At 44.2% G+C, this 15,339-nt stretch overlaps 1 non-coding gene across 1 annotated transcript; it reads right to left on the bottom strand.

The window, feature by feature from the left end:
• Positions 1–15,249: 15,249 nt before the first annotated feature.
• TRNAT-AGU lies at positions 15,250–15,323 on the bottom strand. The gene has a single exon. It is a non-coding gene; the product is annotated as a tRNA-Thr (tRNA).
• Between the last annotated feature and the right edge of the window lie 16 nt (positions 15,324–15,339).

Consider the following 15,339-nt stretch of genomic DNA (forward strand, 5'->3'; position numbering starts at 1 on the left):
AGCTAAACCAACACAACAGGCCTCGAACGAGCGAGAGAAAACCCAAAGCAATTCGGAAGCGATTCGGGAAAATCAGTCAACTTGATCAGCCTGGACCGGTCTGACCGGTGCACTAGACCGGTCTGACTGGTCAGGGCTGTGCAAAAGAGAGCAGACCGGTCTGACCGGTCTTGCCTACCGGTCTGACCGGTGGCACCCAGAAAACCCCCGAAAACTTAGATTCAAACGGTGAATCTCGATCAAACGACCACGAAAAATGATGAAACTTGGGGGATTGCTTCGCCCCTACCCTGTGAACATATCCCCAAAAGATCTCGTCCTAAAGATCAACGATTCTTGAGAATTCGAGGGGAGATCAAAGGGGTTGGGGTTTTCTCTAAAACTCAAGAACTCGAATTCGAAAAAGCTCGTGATTCCAGAGGGTGTAGAACAGGGCTAGATGCACGGGAATCACAGCTAAGAACTTGTAGCCTCCTCTCAATCAAGTGTGCCAAAAACGAAATCGAAAATCCATTGCACAAGGCACAAAACCAGGGGATTGAATTGAATCAAAAGCCCAGAGGGCACGAGGAGGATAGGGCCTCCTTTCCCAATCAAATCCCTTACAAGGTTTCAACAATCCATGGACAAAATCAACTCAAACGAGAGGAACAGAGGGAGGGAGACGCAGGGGCGGCGGCCTGGAGAAACAGAGAGTCCACGAACAGATTACAAAAGCCGCAATTGACCTAACACAAGTGAAGGGGTATTTATACCCGCGGGGCCGGTCAGACCGGTACGCTGGACCGGTCAGACCGGTGCCAGGGACTGGTCAGACCGGTTGGCCTGCAGCACCCCCTGTACACGATCTCATCCGACGGTCGAGGTTCTTTCTTCGAAACGAAATCTTCTCCGCGATGCCGCCATCTTGATGAAGATCCAGTCTGCGGTTTTGGAGGGTCCGCGAAACCCGGGTAGGTGGCCGGTTTTTAGAAAACCGCCAAAACCTCACGCGCAGGAAGATTCCCGCCTCCACGCCATGGCCCTAGACGCCGTTCCCGCCTCGGCCTTCTGACGGCCCTAGACGCCGCCCGACGCCCGTCACCTCCTCGCCCGCAGCGAGGCCCTAGACGCCGTCGACGCCCGTCACCTCCGTCAGTCCCGAGACCGACGCCCGTGCCTCCACGACTTGGCGTCTTCAACCGCCGTCCGCCTCCTTGGTTTTGTGGCGCAAACCAAGAAACCCGCCTTCCGTCGCCGCTTGCGCCCTCGATCCAGGAGTGGACGCCACAGCTGCCGCCCAGTCCGAGCTCCGGTCCCGGCTGCCCTTCACCGCCGTCCACCGCACGGTCCATCGGCCACAGCACCTCCACGGCAGCTCCCCGTCGACATTCGACGCCCGTGTACCTGCAATCCAAAGACCAAGCGCACGATCACACCGCACGGTTGACAATTCACTCATCACAAGCAGGATAGAGTACTCAACATTCCTCACCATGATATATGCAGATTTCACCGTGTATATGCCCGTCTTTGTCAGAGGCCATGACACATAATCAGGAATCCGATTGTTTCTCAAAGGAATACTTAGAATACGCTCCGCATCAGCAGAGCTAAAGCATATGCGTATTAGCTCCTCATTCCACTGCCTAGTTGATTCATCAATTAGAGCATTCACCTTAAGTTCATCAGGTATTTGCACCATAGGATGAAGTGGAGTACACGGCATATCAGGGATCCATCTATCCTTCATAATTCTGATTTCTTTTCCGTTACCCACTCGCCAAAGGATGCCTCTTTCCAAAAGCCTCTTGCCAAACATCAAGCTTCGCCATGTAAAAGAACACGACCTTGTGGGACCAGATTCTAAGAACGAACATTTTGGATAGTACCTCCCTTTAAGAACATTTGCACAAAGAGAATCAGGTTCTGTTATCAACTGCCAACCTTGTTTTGCCAACATTGGCTGATTGAAAATCTTCATATCTCTGAAACCCATTCCTCCCATGAATTTTGGAGTTGTCAACCAATCCCAGGATCGCCAATGCATTTTCTTTTTGCCTCCCTCAAAACCCCACCAATGGTTTGAAATTATTGCCCTCATCTTTTCACAAATACCATCAGGAAGCTGAAAACAACTCATAACATAATTTGGTATGGACTGTGCCACTGATTTAAGCAAAATTTCCTTTCCTGCTCTAGACAAAGGTCTGTCACTCCATGCTTGGACACGTTTCCACATATTTTCTGTAATAAAGTTGAAAACACTCATTCTGGATTTACCCACAAAGGAAGGCATGCCCAAATAAGTGGACTGAAGTACATCATTATGCACATTTAGAGAGTCCATTACCTTCTGTTTAATATCAGCCGGGCAGTGAAGGCCAAAGTATAGGGATGATTTCTGCAGATTGATCCTTTGGCCAGAGCCCGAGCTATATGTCTGCAAAACATATTTCAAGGTATTAACACAATTTTCATTTGCACGTGTAAAGAAAATAGTGTCATCAGCAAATAAAAAGATGTGATATAGCTGGCCCCAAGAGACCATTTCTCACCCCTTTTAAACGACCAGCTTGTTCTTCTCTCTTCAGTAAACATGAGAGGCCTTCAGCGCAGAGCAAAAATAAATAAGGACTGATAGGATCTCCTTGCCTTAATCCTCTTGTTGGTATAAAAGGTTCGGATAGCTCTCCATTTACTTTCACTGAATAACGGACTGAGGAAACACAACGCATAACGCTGTTAATCCAGCTCTGTGCAAAGCCAAGCTTTTGGAGAACTCCCTGCAGATAAGACCACTCAACCCGATCATATGTTTTCATCATGTCGATCTTTAGAGCAAAAAAAGGAGTTTTAGCACGTTGCCTTCTGATTGAATGCATACATTAATATGCTATAAGCACATTGTCTATGATTAGCCTTCCAGGAACGAAAGCACTTTGATCCTCTGCAATTATACTCAGCAACAACCCCTTTAGTCTGTTAGCTAATACTTTTGATGCAATTTTATACAAAACATTGCATAAGCTGATTGGTCGAAAGTTTGTTAACAGTTCATGTGACACCTCAGGTGTCAATACATTTAAATGCCGATAACTGTACCCATTTAAACTTAAAAGAAAAACAGGGGAAATTAATTCAAAGAGGAGGGGTCAAATAAAAGTCAAAATATACAAAAGAAATTAAAGGAGAAAGAAAAAGGAGTGAAAAAGCTACTCAAAATTCAATTCAAAAATGTGCACAAAATTTTAGTTGGCTCATGAGAGGTACTTCAATTGACATGTGCTCAAATGAACTTCAGTCAAAAATCAATAAAAAACTGAATAAAACCAAAGCCCTTTTGTGCAAGTTTGAAAATTTACAAATAGTTCAAAATGTGAGTTTCAAATGAAAATTTGCATAACACAAAAGTTGTAGATCTTGAAAAGTTATGCAAAATTGGTATTCAGCACTTTTTCATTTGATCCCTCTAAGAAGGAGATATTTTTAGTTTACCGAGAGGTCCCTAAATTTTTGGAAATCACAAAAAGGCCCTCACCTCCATCTCTCTCCTCCCGGTTCCCCTGTTTCGCCCGCCGCCTGCCGTACGCCGCCGGTGGACCTCGTCCACGGCGCGCCCGCGGCCAAATGGACCCGAAGAACCCTCCAACGCCACCTGGCCCGCCCCTTGGCTCCTCCCCACGCTCACATGCGTCCCAGACGCTCTCCCGAGCTGCCACGCCGCCCCGCCGTGCGCAGCGCCGCCTGCTCGCTCCGCCCGCTCGCCGTCGAGCCACCCCGGACCAAACCAGCCTTCCCCAGACGCCAGTCTCCTCGCCCAGGTGCTCTCTGGCCTATAAGTACCCCCAGCGCCCCGCCGTTGCACGGCTTCCCCTCCTTCTTCCTCCTTCCGCCGTCCGCCATGGCCGGCGAGATCTAGCTCGCGCGGACCGGCCACCACAGCCCTGCATTGCTCCATCCAACCACCCCAAAAGCTTCTCCACCTTCCAGTTGAGCTCCACGCGCGCGGAATCGAACCCAAACCCTTTCCCAACGCCGTTTCCCTTCTGCGCCGCCGCCGGCGAGCTCGGGCTCACCGCGGACCGGCCAGCCCAGAGGGAGAGCGTGCACGAGAGCTACCCCAGGAGCATCCTCACGCTCTCGCGGTGCTCGTGCACGCCACGTTCCTCCACCCCAAGCCCTTCTTCGCCTACAACGCCGGCGACCCGAACATCCTCTCCGCCATTAGCGCCGGCAAGCTCACCTCCGACCTTCTTCCACCCGAACGGCTACTAGGGTAGGTGTTCCTCGATCTCTACTCTCCCACGCGCCTCCCCGTGGAAGCCCCGGTAAGCCCTGCCTCGCAGAACACCACCGGCAAGATGCCACGGCGGAGAAGGCCGGCGAAGGGCCCGGTTGTAATTTCTTTTTTTCGTTTAAGGGTGTGTTTGCAAGAATTCCAGTGTATGACAGTGAATTTCTAAAATGCAAAACAAATCACAAAAAAATCGTAAAAATGTAAACTCAACGGATCTGAAATCCTTGTAACAAGATCTACAAGTTTTGTAACAGTCACATCTGCAGAAACTCTACCAAATTTAATCTGGGAAAAAGAATAAGAAAATCACCCTATGCATGTTCAGGAAGTTCCACTCAACAAATGACCTTGATTTTTGAATATGTTATCACTGATGGAATATTAAGTTCACAATAAAAATATGGCATCCAACCAAAACAGTTATCATGTTGGAACAATCAAGATTCTCTAATATGTTGTTGACTTTCCTGAATTAATGCTAGAAAACATATGCATGAACTTGCTATGTAATTTTTACTGCATGCATGTGTAACTGAAACCTCGTTAATTCATAAATTTCAGATTTATTAGAGTTCTTTTGCTATATACCATGTTTTATGCTTGTTTAATCAACTTAATTCATCATATATTTTTCTTAGGCTCAGAAAAATCTATATTTATTTCTTAAGTCTCACTTTAGTTCTATGGTCCTGCCTAAAAATTTTGAGCTGCAGTTACTGAGTTTAGCTTTAGTTAGTAATCATGCTTAGTATCTCATGGTTAGATTTATCATTTCTGTTCTGAGTAAACTACAACATATCTGATCATGATTTTTGGACATGTTCTTGTTTAGAGTATGTTCTGTCTGTAATAAAAAGTTCACATGCAGTACTGGTCAAATGCACTGTGAGAAATTTATGCTAACTCATGTTAAGTTAATTGCATAACTAATTTATCTGGTGGATATAAAGCTTGATAATTTTTCTGGAGTATGTTTATCTCATGATTAAGCTCTAGTAAAAGTTTCAGAACCATATCCCAAATGTAACTCTCTGTAGATTTAATCTTAGTTAATAGCTTGCTAGTTTTGTTCTTTTTGTCACCTCTTCTGTACAAGTGAATAAAATCTGGGAAAATTTCAGTACTGAGTAGATGCTTTGTAGATGCTCCCGTAAAATTTATAGCACCAGAACCCATGTCAAACGTTCTGTGCAAAAAGGTGAAGCAACTAGAATAAACTACTTACATGAATAGTTATGGTTAATTGCTTTATGGTTAGATGCTGAAATTTATACCATAAATGCTTAAGTTTGGATCTGTGTTACTTTAGTTTTTCATCACTAGCTCAGGAGTAGAGTTGATGTTATGAAATAATGAAAGCATGCTACGCTTTAATATTGAAAATGAAAACCAAACCCCCACTCATTCATGAAGAAAAATAGTTGTGTTTACTACTCTATAAATGACTGCCCATGAAATAAAATGTTGAAATTATCACTAAATTAACTTTTGTTGAACTACAACTTTATCGTGAAGGAAAGAAATCGTTATCCATGAATAACTCATAATCTTGCATTGCATATAGAAACGGTTAATCTCGCGGACGGTGACTACAAATTGGTGCCCGCGGACTCTCGTGTGGATCAGGAGGTCAATTTGAACTGTGCTAACTTGTCTCAAGACCTGGGCCAAGCCCCAGAGGCTTTTCTGCCTGACAGTGCCCAAGAAGGCAAGCCCCGGTGCATTATGCCTTATTTTCCGAGTTATTATTCATTTAGCTATTTATCATGTGTTGTAATAGTTTCTTTCTGCATTTAAGTTTTCTAGGCGTTGATCGAAAACCTTAGATGCATGATCCCTAGGTACCTATGTTGATACCCGGATCTTTATATCGACTAGTTGCCATGCTAATTAGGTACGGTAGAAGTCGAGGGGTTCCTGCCGCTCGCGAGCAATTAGGAGTTTTACTGACTTTAATTCCTGCTGAAATATAAGGACAACGGGCGGGGTTGTGTAGTTGTGATACCCCGCTGGTGTAGTCAAAAATGGCTAAGGTCGCGGTGTGTGGCTCATTTCGTTAAGCGTTTGAAAGTACTAGCCACATACCGAGAAATATGGTAATCGGTAAGCTTAAGTACCTGATTGGACCGGCGAGTGGAACGATCTCGCACCCTCCTGGTAGAAGTAGGGTTTATATTTTGTCGCGACGTACGGGTGCAGAGACGTCGGGCTCTGTAGTCGGGGAGGGTGTTTCGGATCCACGGACTGGAAAGAAAGGGGAAAGGTAGCGTGGGCGGGAGCAAAGTCGATCCCCATGCGTGTGGTCTAGGTTCCCCTGGCCAGGTTGAAATTTGATTCGGAATCGTCCGCCTCTCACAGCATGAGATTGCTTAATGTTTTCGGTCACACAAAGTAACAAGTGGAACATGATGTTGATAATACTGCTGGTTGATTAAATGGTTGCTCTACCATGTTTGTGTAGAGTTAGTTGCAAATTTAGAATGGTTAATCCAACTAGAATATGGCTAAGTAAAACCTGAAAGTAAGGATCAACACTTAGCGGCATTTTGGCAAAACAAAACCCACCAACCAAAAAGCCTTGCATGTCTAGTTATCGGACTATGATATATCCGGAGACAGGTCAGTCTTGCTAAGTATTAGTATACTCAGCCTTATTTGTGGCACTATTTTTTAGGTACTAACTTTGAAGATCTGTTCGCGAGTCTTACTTGGCCGTGTGCCTTGCCTCCGGGTTGGTCTGTTGAGTGGGATGGCCCTTCAGCTGGTGCTGACCACCCTCCCGCTGAGTGACGCTTTCGTACGGGCTTATCGATGCGTCACGTTATTTCGCTAGTTATCTTTTAATGTTTGCGCTGAACATTGAGACTTGAATATTTTGAGTAGATGGAACTCTGTAGTACTTTACTATTCTGAACCTGGTTTGTAATAATTTTTTCTTTCCGCTGCAATCACTCTGAGATGTAAGAAATGTTCTGTGTTGTAATCTCTGGGCTCACCTTCGTGTGAGTGTTGTCTGCTGATCCTAGAATAGCGTGGCTTTTATCGAGGCTTCACTCGAGGAACTACCGGTGAGTGCCAAATTGGGTCAGAGTTGCTTAGCAACAAAGATCAGTGCACCCGGGGCCAGTAGTTTTGGGTGGTTCCGCCACAGTTCAGGTTTGAACACCTTTGGGATAAGGACGATTGTTGTGTCACACAAACCATCTGGTATCTCTCCTCCCTCTAGAAAATTTCTTACAGCTTGGCATATGTCATCATGTAGCATGGTCCAGTGCTTTTGATAAAATAAGGCAGGAAAGCCATCTGGACCAGGGGCTTTTGTTGGTCCCATCTGAAAGAGCGCTTCCTTTATCTCCTCATTAGAATAAGGTTTGCAAAGAATCTCATTAGTGGCCTGGTCAATACGTGGTGGGATTGCTTCTAAAATCGTGTTTACATCAGCATGTGGTTCAGTTGTAAACAAGTTCATATAAAATGTCCTGGCCATCTCCTTGATCTCTAATTGGTCCTCACACTTGCTCCCATCTTGCCTCAAAAGATGTTTTATTTTATTTGCCCTCCTTCGAGATGTCGCCCTTGCATGGAAGAAAGATGTGTTTCGATCCCCCGCTTGAAGCCAATCAACTCTAGAACGCTGCCGAGCCATTATTTCTTCTCTCTCAAACAGCTCACAGAGCCTTTGCTCAATATCTCTTTCCTCTTGGGAATAAGTCCTGGTGGTGCTATTAATTCTCAGCCTCGTCAGATGTTTTTCAAGTTTCCTGATTTCCTTGCGGGGAGACCCAAACAAGTCTCTACTCCATTGAAATAAAGTTCCTGCCAAATTGGATAGTTTGTCCCAGGTTGTTTGTAAGCTGCTTGGTCCAACTGACCCAGCTGCCCAACTTTTCTCCACCGTTTCCATGTAATCTGGAGCCCTACACCATGCTACTTCATATTTAAAATTGTGCCCCCTTGTTTCCCTTTGTCTTCTATCTGAATACTTTGATAGAGATAAATGTACAGCAAAGTGGTCAGAAGAAGTTGTGATAATATTTTCAACCTGGGTATCATCAAAGAGTTGTAAAAAATGGCCATTAGCAACAGCTATGTCCAGACATACACGAATATTACTATCTCCATGTTGTTTGTTATTCCCGGTATATTTTGGCCCACAGAAACCCAAGTCAACAAGTTGACAATCCTCCAAACAATCTCTGAATAACCTCATCTGAGTCTCACCCCTATCAGTTGGTCCCATATGCTCATCATTACTTAAAACTTCATTAAAATCCCCAATACAGACCCACGGTCCCTGCCACTGGGCCTTGAGAAAGCGCAAGCGATCCCAAAAAATATGGCGTCGATCTGTTTTTGGTTCCCCATAAACAAAAGTTGCTCGCCAAATCACACCGGACGCCTCTTTAACATGCACATCAATAAAGTTCGAACAAAAAGATTGCAGACTCACACATAAATCAGTGGACCAGAAAAGAGCAAGGCCTCCACTCCTCCCTTGGCAATTAACAGCCAAACATCCATTATATCCTAGCGACCACATAAATGGTTTTACCCTTTCTTCCCTCATTTTTGTTTCTGATAAGAACAGAAGGGAGGGACGGTATTGCTTCACTAGCCAGCGAAGCTCCCCCACTGCCGAGTCCCGCCCCAAGCCCCGGCAGTTCCAACTTAGGAGATTCATGGCTCTCAGCGGGGCTGCCCAGCAGCCTCCGCCGATCCAACCGCATCTGAGCTACTAGCTATCCTCATCTTCTTTGCCATCTCATCATCTTCTCCATCTAAAACAATATCTAAATCTAGACACCCCTTTGCTGTACTGAATTGTACATATGGGTTAGCAACAATGAGTGCCATAGCATTGTGACCGGATTCTGCCATCAAAATCTGGTCCTCCTTACCAGAGTGAGGTTGGGGTGTTCTTGCTTGTTTACGCTTAGTACCCTGGCCACTTGAGAAATTTGTAGACAGTTCCTTCCCCACTCCTTTCACTTCCTTTTTACCATTCCAGATTTGTCGCTTCAATGGTGAGAGAGCATTCTCCTCACCCCCTTTGTCTCGATTCCCCTCTATTGTCGATCCTCCCATATTCCCCTGGCTGCCAGGGCCCTGCAGTCCTTGATGGGCTTCACTTGAATCACGTTGTCCACTAGAATTGATGCTCCGGCCAGCAAAAATGGGTTGCCAATCCTCTACCCCCTTCTTCTGTTTGTTATCATCCAGTGCACGCAGATCCTTTGCATACGGTAGCATCCCGTTCGCATCGCGTTCAGCCGGAGTCGGGCACTCAACCGAGGAGTGTCCAATAATTCCACATGAGTAGCAGTAATTTGGTAGCTTCTCATATTTTACATTATATATTTCAGTTGTTTGTCTCTTTTCTGAGAAGATAGTAATGCACCTGAGCAAGGGTTTTGAAATATGAACCTGCACCTTGGCTCTCAGATAAGGACCCCATGCTCTTCCATGGGCATCAACATCTAGTTTCATGACAGAGCCCAATTTCTTGGCTAACTCCCATCCCCATTTTCTGTTCATGAGTCTAAAGGGAAGATCACAAATCCTAATCCATATTGCCATTTTGTCGAAGACCACCTCTGATGGCCTTAGGTTCGGATCAAATTGCTGAATTAACACTGCTTTCTTGCCCACATTCCATGGGGAACCATCTAAAACTCGTTCCAAATCCTGCTTGCAACCGAACTCCACAATGAAGATGTTGTCCCCCACTGATTTTGCTTCCATTCCCTTGGGATTACCCCACGCCGGCCGAAGTGCCGACATGATAGTCTGAATATGGAGGACATTGGATGACAGGACCTTACCAATGATGGCTCGATCTGAGGTCGCCAAGCCTTCCAGGTCAATGTCGTCCACTGCCAGAGCGTCACTTTCTTTAGCGGTGAGTTTGAGCCTTCCCAGCAGCTCCGTCACACTGGAGCTATGCACACGGTTCCGCACGGGTGATTGTGGTAATTCAAAATTTCGTTTGAACCAAGTAATTGCTTTCCTGTCGTAGTATAATTGTTTTATAGCTGGCACTGCACGTTTTAAAATATTTTTGAAGAGTCATGTCATCATCATGCTACAGGAGTCGGGTTTATATGGACACCACTGTTACGTAATCATGTGTTGACAGATGTGTTACTAGTTTTGCAAAACATCACGTAGAAAGACGGAGGACGAGTTCATACGAACTTCGCGATTATTGAATTGTGTAGGTATATTTTTTTTGGGTGGCTATGTCAAATTCTTCTTTGTTTCATTGTTTGTTTCTTTCTTTACATGCTACGGCTAGCACAAACAACACCAGTCGTTCCTTCTTTTAAATTAGTACAATCAACTTGTTGTATTTTTATAGTGTTTATTGTCAAAGAAAGGATGATAAAATCTAAAATATCAACTTTTATGAGATGACTATTCAATACAAAAGCTTAGCACTAGATCTGGGAAGTAAATCTTAACTTTTTTTCTCTCTCTCCTGGTAATCAATCACCGAGCCCCGAAAGAATTGATATTAGACTTGCGACAAGAAAATAATTTATGAGAGTAATCTAATAGAAAGTTTAATATTTTGAAATACGAACTTGAAACAGCCAACAGGAACTAAAGGTACAAACAAGTTTTTGGATGCCGGACTCCGGTAGGAATTGAATTATTGCAACTAGGTATGCGGGAGGCGTTGAGTTCAACTCCATTTTAATTGATCATTTTAAGCTTTTGTTGTTGTATAGTAGAAGAAATATAAACAGAGTTAATCTTTTCTTTATAAATCCAAATGATCATGGATGCCATTTATTTTGGCTTAGGCCACTCCCAATGGGAGTTTCTGTAGGAATATGGGGTAGCAAAAACAAAAATTTTCTACCGCATAAACCAGGATTACTGCAGTTATAAATCACGGGATTACCACTAGACGCGCGGTTGCGAAACTTATGTAGCGCGTCGGTGTAGTGCAGATGGAAGCCGGCAGTGCAGTTGCGAGAACCTCCTCACGTGCGGCTCGTCCTTGTGCAGCAAATGTGGCACCTCCAAGGTATCCACACGTACGGGAAGAAGCATCACGATCCGGACTGCTAGATCCGCGAAGGCGACCTCGGGTTTGGCGCACAGGAGGGGGCGGCACTATTCACCCACAGCAACAGTTCACGATACTGTTCAGGGTACTGTAGCGACGGCAAAGGAAGAAAACTAAGGTTCTCCTTGTGCGCCCCTCCCCTGTTTATATAGCCTCTTAGGTGGGTTGCCTTGGGCGCCCCCTTTTGGGCCTAAAAGGCCCATTAGTGCACTTAAGTCTAGTCTAATTCGGATCTCATCCTTATCAGGCTTCTTTCTCTTAAGTGTGTGACCCTATGGGCTCACATGCGAATAGACATAGCCCGAGTACTCTTACTCGGCCTAATAGTAGACAGTGGCCTCTAGCAAGACATGTCAACTCCTATACGCACACAAAGATCATATTAGACGAGCCGCCACAATATCATATACATGTTGTTCCCTTTGCCTCACGATATTTGGTCTAGCTTAAAGCCGACCACTCTTTCTCGATCATGTGATTCGGAATCCTTGGTTAACTCTTAACCCCAATATGACCATGCATTTTTTGATCCGAATCACTCGAGGGGCCCAGAGATATCTCTCTCTTGTAGAGAGGGGCAAATCTCATCTTGACCGACTATGTCTCACAGCATGCTTCTTGACAGACCCGAAAGCCACTTTTATGACTACCCTGTTACGGTGCAGCGTTTGATGGCTCCTAAGTAAGTCGGTTCACATCTTGAGTACATACGACGATCTCAGGTCTTAGGACACAGCATACATATTGTGTAATGAGAAGTCATCATCTCGTGTTGGGTTAGTTCAGTCTCATGTCTCACGTGAGCCCACATTATTAGTTTGACATCCCCATGTCCATGATTTGTGAAACATAGTCAATCAACTAATACATGTGCTAGTCTAATATTCATGTGTGTCCTCACATGAACTCCGACTAGGAATATTTTAGAATATTCATACAAATATAGAGTTTCACAAATACTTCACATAAGCATTAATCAATACAAGTTGTCATCCATGAATATTCAAGGTACACTTTATTAACCATGAATACAAGGAAATATGATTGCCTCTAGGGCATATTTCCAACAGTTTCATAGGGGTTTCATGCACATTTATTAGCATGCCATGTAGGATTATATGATGACATGGCATAGAATTTAAGAAGAAAGAGAAGAAACAAGTTTCATCTAGATGAAACTCTCTCTACACAAATACCAACACTCTATGAATCTTGAAATTAAATGCAACATAGACCCTAGGAAATCACAACATGAAATTATACATTGGGAGAAGGTAGTTTCAACTATGATTTTATAGTCTTTTTACTTATGTGGCTATCTTGGAAACATCAATATGAAACCCACCGCTGAGATTGGCCTTATCTTCAAAAGACCTAAAACGGGGGGATTTTTGCGAAATCGCCGCACCACGTCATCTGCAAAAGATCAGCCGTCGGATCTCAATACAAACTAAAGCAGATCGTTGGATGTGCTCATGCGATATTTGCATCTGGACCCTTCTAGAAAACTTTAATCATAAACATTTATTCCCAGTCCTCCCACCTCCTCTTCCACCACGAGCCTGCGACAGCTTGGTGCTCCCATCCGCAAAATCAATTGGCCGGTGCCCTTCAACGTGTTGTTCCCCATCTGCTCTGGCGGTGGCGGCGGCTGCTGCCTTCCACTCCTAGTAGCCGCGCTCTTGGACGAGCTCCACTACGAGACAAGCAACCACGACATCCCCAAGCATAGAAATAGTGAAGCGGTGTCGCTCGGCGGTGCCGGCAGGAGAAGGCCGTCTTGCAGTCCCAATGGCCAACGATGCCTCTTCCTCCTTCGCTGCTTTATCCTCCTCTCTACCTTCCTTGGCGAACGGGCCCCAGGACCTAGAAGTGCACTCAAGTCCGGTGCCACCGCGGTGGAATCATGGACACAGGGCGGGGTGACAGTGCTCCTCGACGTTGCGCTGCGGGAGCCGTTTTTATCCAATCCATGGCGGCAGGGGTGTTTCGCAACCTCGCCGCATTTCCATACCTCTTCCCATCGTTCCGGGAGTCGCGATGAGCCTTGCTGCTGCTGCTGGCGCGCGCAGGAGCTGCCGAGCTGGCCCTCGGCCGCCTCTAGAACCTCACGGCCAGTCGCCGGCCAGAGCTTCGACCGGGTCTCCGACCACGGCCAAAGTGCCCTTCATTGGGTTTCCGGTTGGGGTCATCCGTCATCCCAGCCCAAGGAGCAACGCCATGTCGTGCGTGTAACATGTTTGACGAAATGCCTCTTTACGGGCGCATGTGGTGTGAATACTGGTCCTTCACTTCTTCCTGATCGTGAACACGGAACTTCTCAGAGCAGCTGTCCAGGATTCACAGTGAAAATCCTCTATTACTCCTTGGTCCTAATGCCTAGCTCTTGAATAATTCGTAATTAAAATCTAAGATCAATATACTTTTATATATTATAACGGTGTCTGTATTTCAGGTTTAGTGGAATAGTATATGACTTCCAGTCCATAGCCAAGCTTCAATCGCTGAATGTGATCACCCCAAGCCCAAGTTACCGATATGAAACTTATGAAATCCTTCCCTGAACCGTCCTATGACATCCCTTTTCTAACATCAATATAACTAGCATAATGGATAAAACATTACTGGTTTATCTTCCTGATTCTGGACAAAAATTGACCACAACTAGAAGAACTGAGAGAAAACTGCTGGTAATGCCATTTTTTTACAAGTAAACTGCTGAGAAACATATAGATAATTTGAAAAGGCAACATTCAGATAATATGTTCAGAGAGATTTAACAATAAATATTAAGATAAGTACTCAATTCATCTAGGCTTACCTCTTTTCTTTTTGTGAATACGTTTAGATTTATCCCATCAGAAGCCAAGTTCAGGTAGAATTCTAGACAAGTACTTAACACATCTCACAAACTGGATTACCAACTGATTAGGATCTGTATCACTAAATATGATTCCCATATAACAAGTGTACTTCTTGGATGAGTACCAACGCTTACTAAAATATACGGTGAAGAATATATGGAGTTTATTCATATGCATATTTCTATAATTCTATTGTTGACTTGAACAGCAGCTTTGTTTTTTCTAAATATACTTTCCTTGTCTATTATTTTTTTCTTTTGCAAATTAGAAAGCCTAATTTTCTCCTACATAGACAAAGCTATTTATGTACGTACTATACACATATGGTTCCCCATTTTAGTAACACCTGATATAATTAATATACATTGGTGAGATACATACTTAGCCCAATATGGATCCTTTTTTCCCCTGAAATATGCAATATGAATCATATACACTGACACTATGAGAATATAATAATATTTGATGAGTACTGTGTGCTGATTAAGTACTTCAATACTGCTTCAGTTGATGATATGTTTAACTTCTTGCTTGAACAGATGAATATATTGAAAAACATTGCTGAAAACTTTTTTCAGCTACACATATGAATCCCATTCATCTAAACAGTTCTTTCTTTCATGTTCCTATGGATGTACATTGCAAACTGATCCTTCTTTTTGTGAATGAATACAAAAGACACATCAAGAATTTTCTAAACGGTCTACTTCCTCCTCTTTTGGCATGCATATGAGTATATGACCTTTTTAATTAGTGAACCAGTGAATCTAGAACTTCATTTTCAGATAATACTACCTGGTGCTTAGGATACCAAAGTAAATTTACTTAATTTTCTCACTGTTATTTACCAAAGTAGATTGTACACTCTTATATAACCAAAAGCAACACTAGTTCATAGTCTCCATATTCACCGGTGATGGATGACACTTCTTTTCTTGTTCGCGTTGGATTTTGATGGTTGCTCGTGGCTGTGCCATGCACAAACTGAACACGTAAGCACACTCTTATATAAGAATGAAAAAAAAATTAATTGCTCTCGTTGAGAGTCGAACTCAAGACCTCCCGCTTACTAAACGGGTGCTCTAACCAACTGAGCTACGAGAGCTTGGATGAGATAATTT

The sequence above is a fragment of the Panicum virgatum genome, chromosome 3K, assembly GCF_016808335.1.
Source record: "Panicum virgatum strain AP13 chromosome 3K, P.virgatum_v5, whole genome shotgun sequence".
Taxonomy (NCBI): Eukaryota; Viridiplantae; Streptophyta; class Magnoliopsida; order Poales; family Poaceae; genus Panicum; species Panicum virgatum.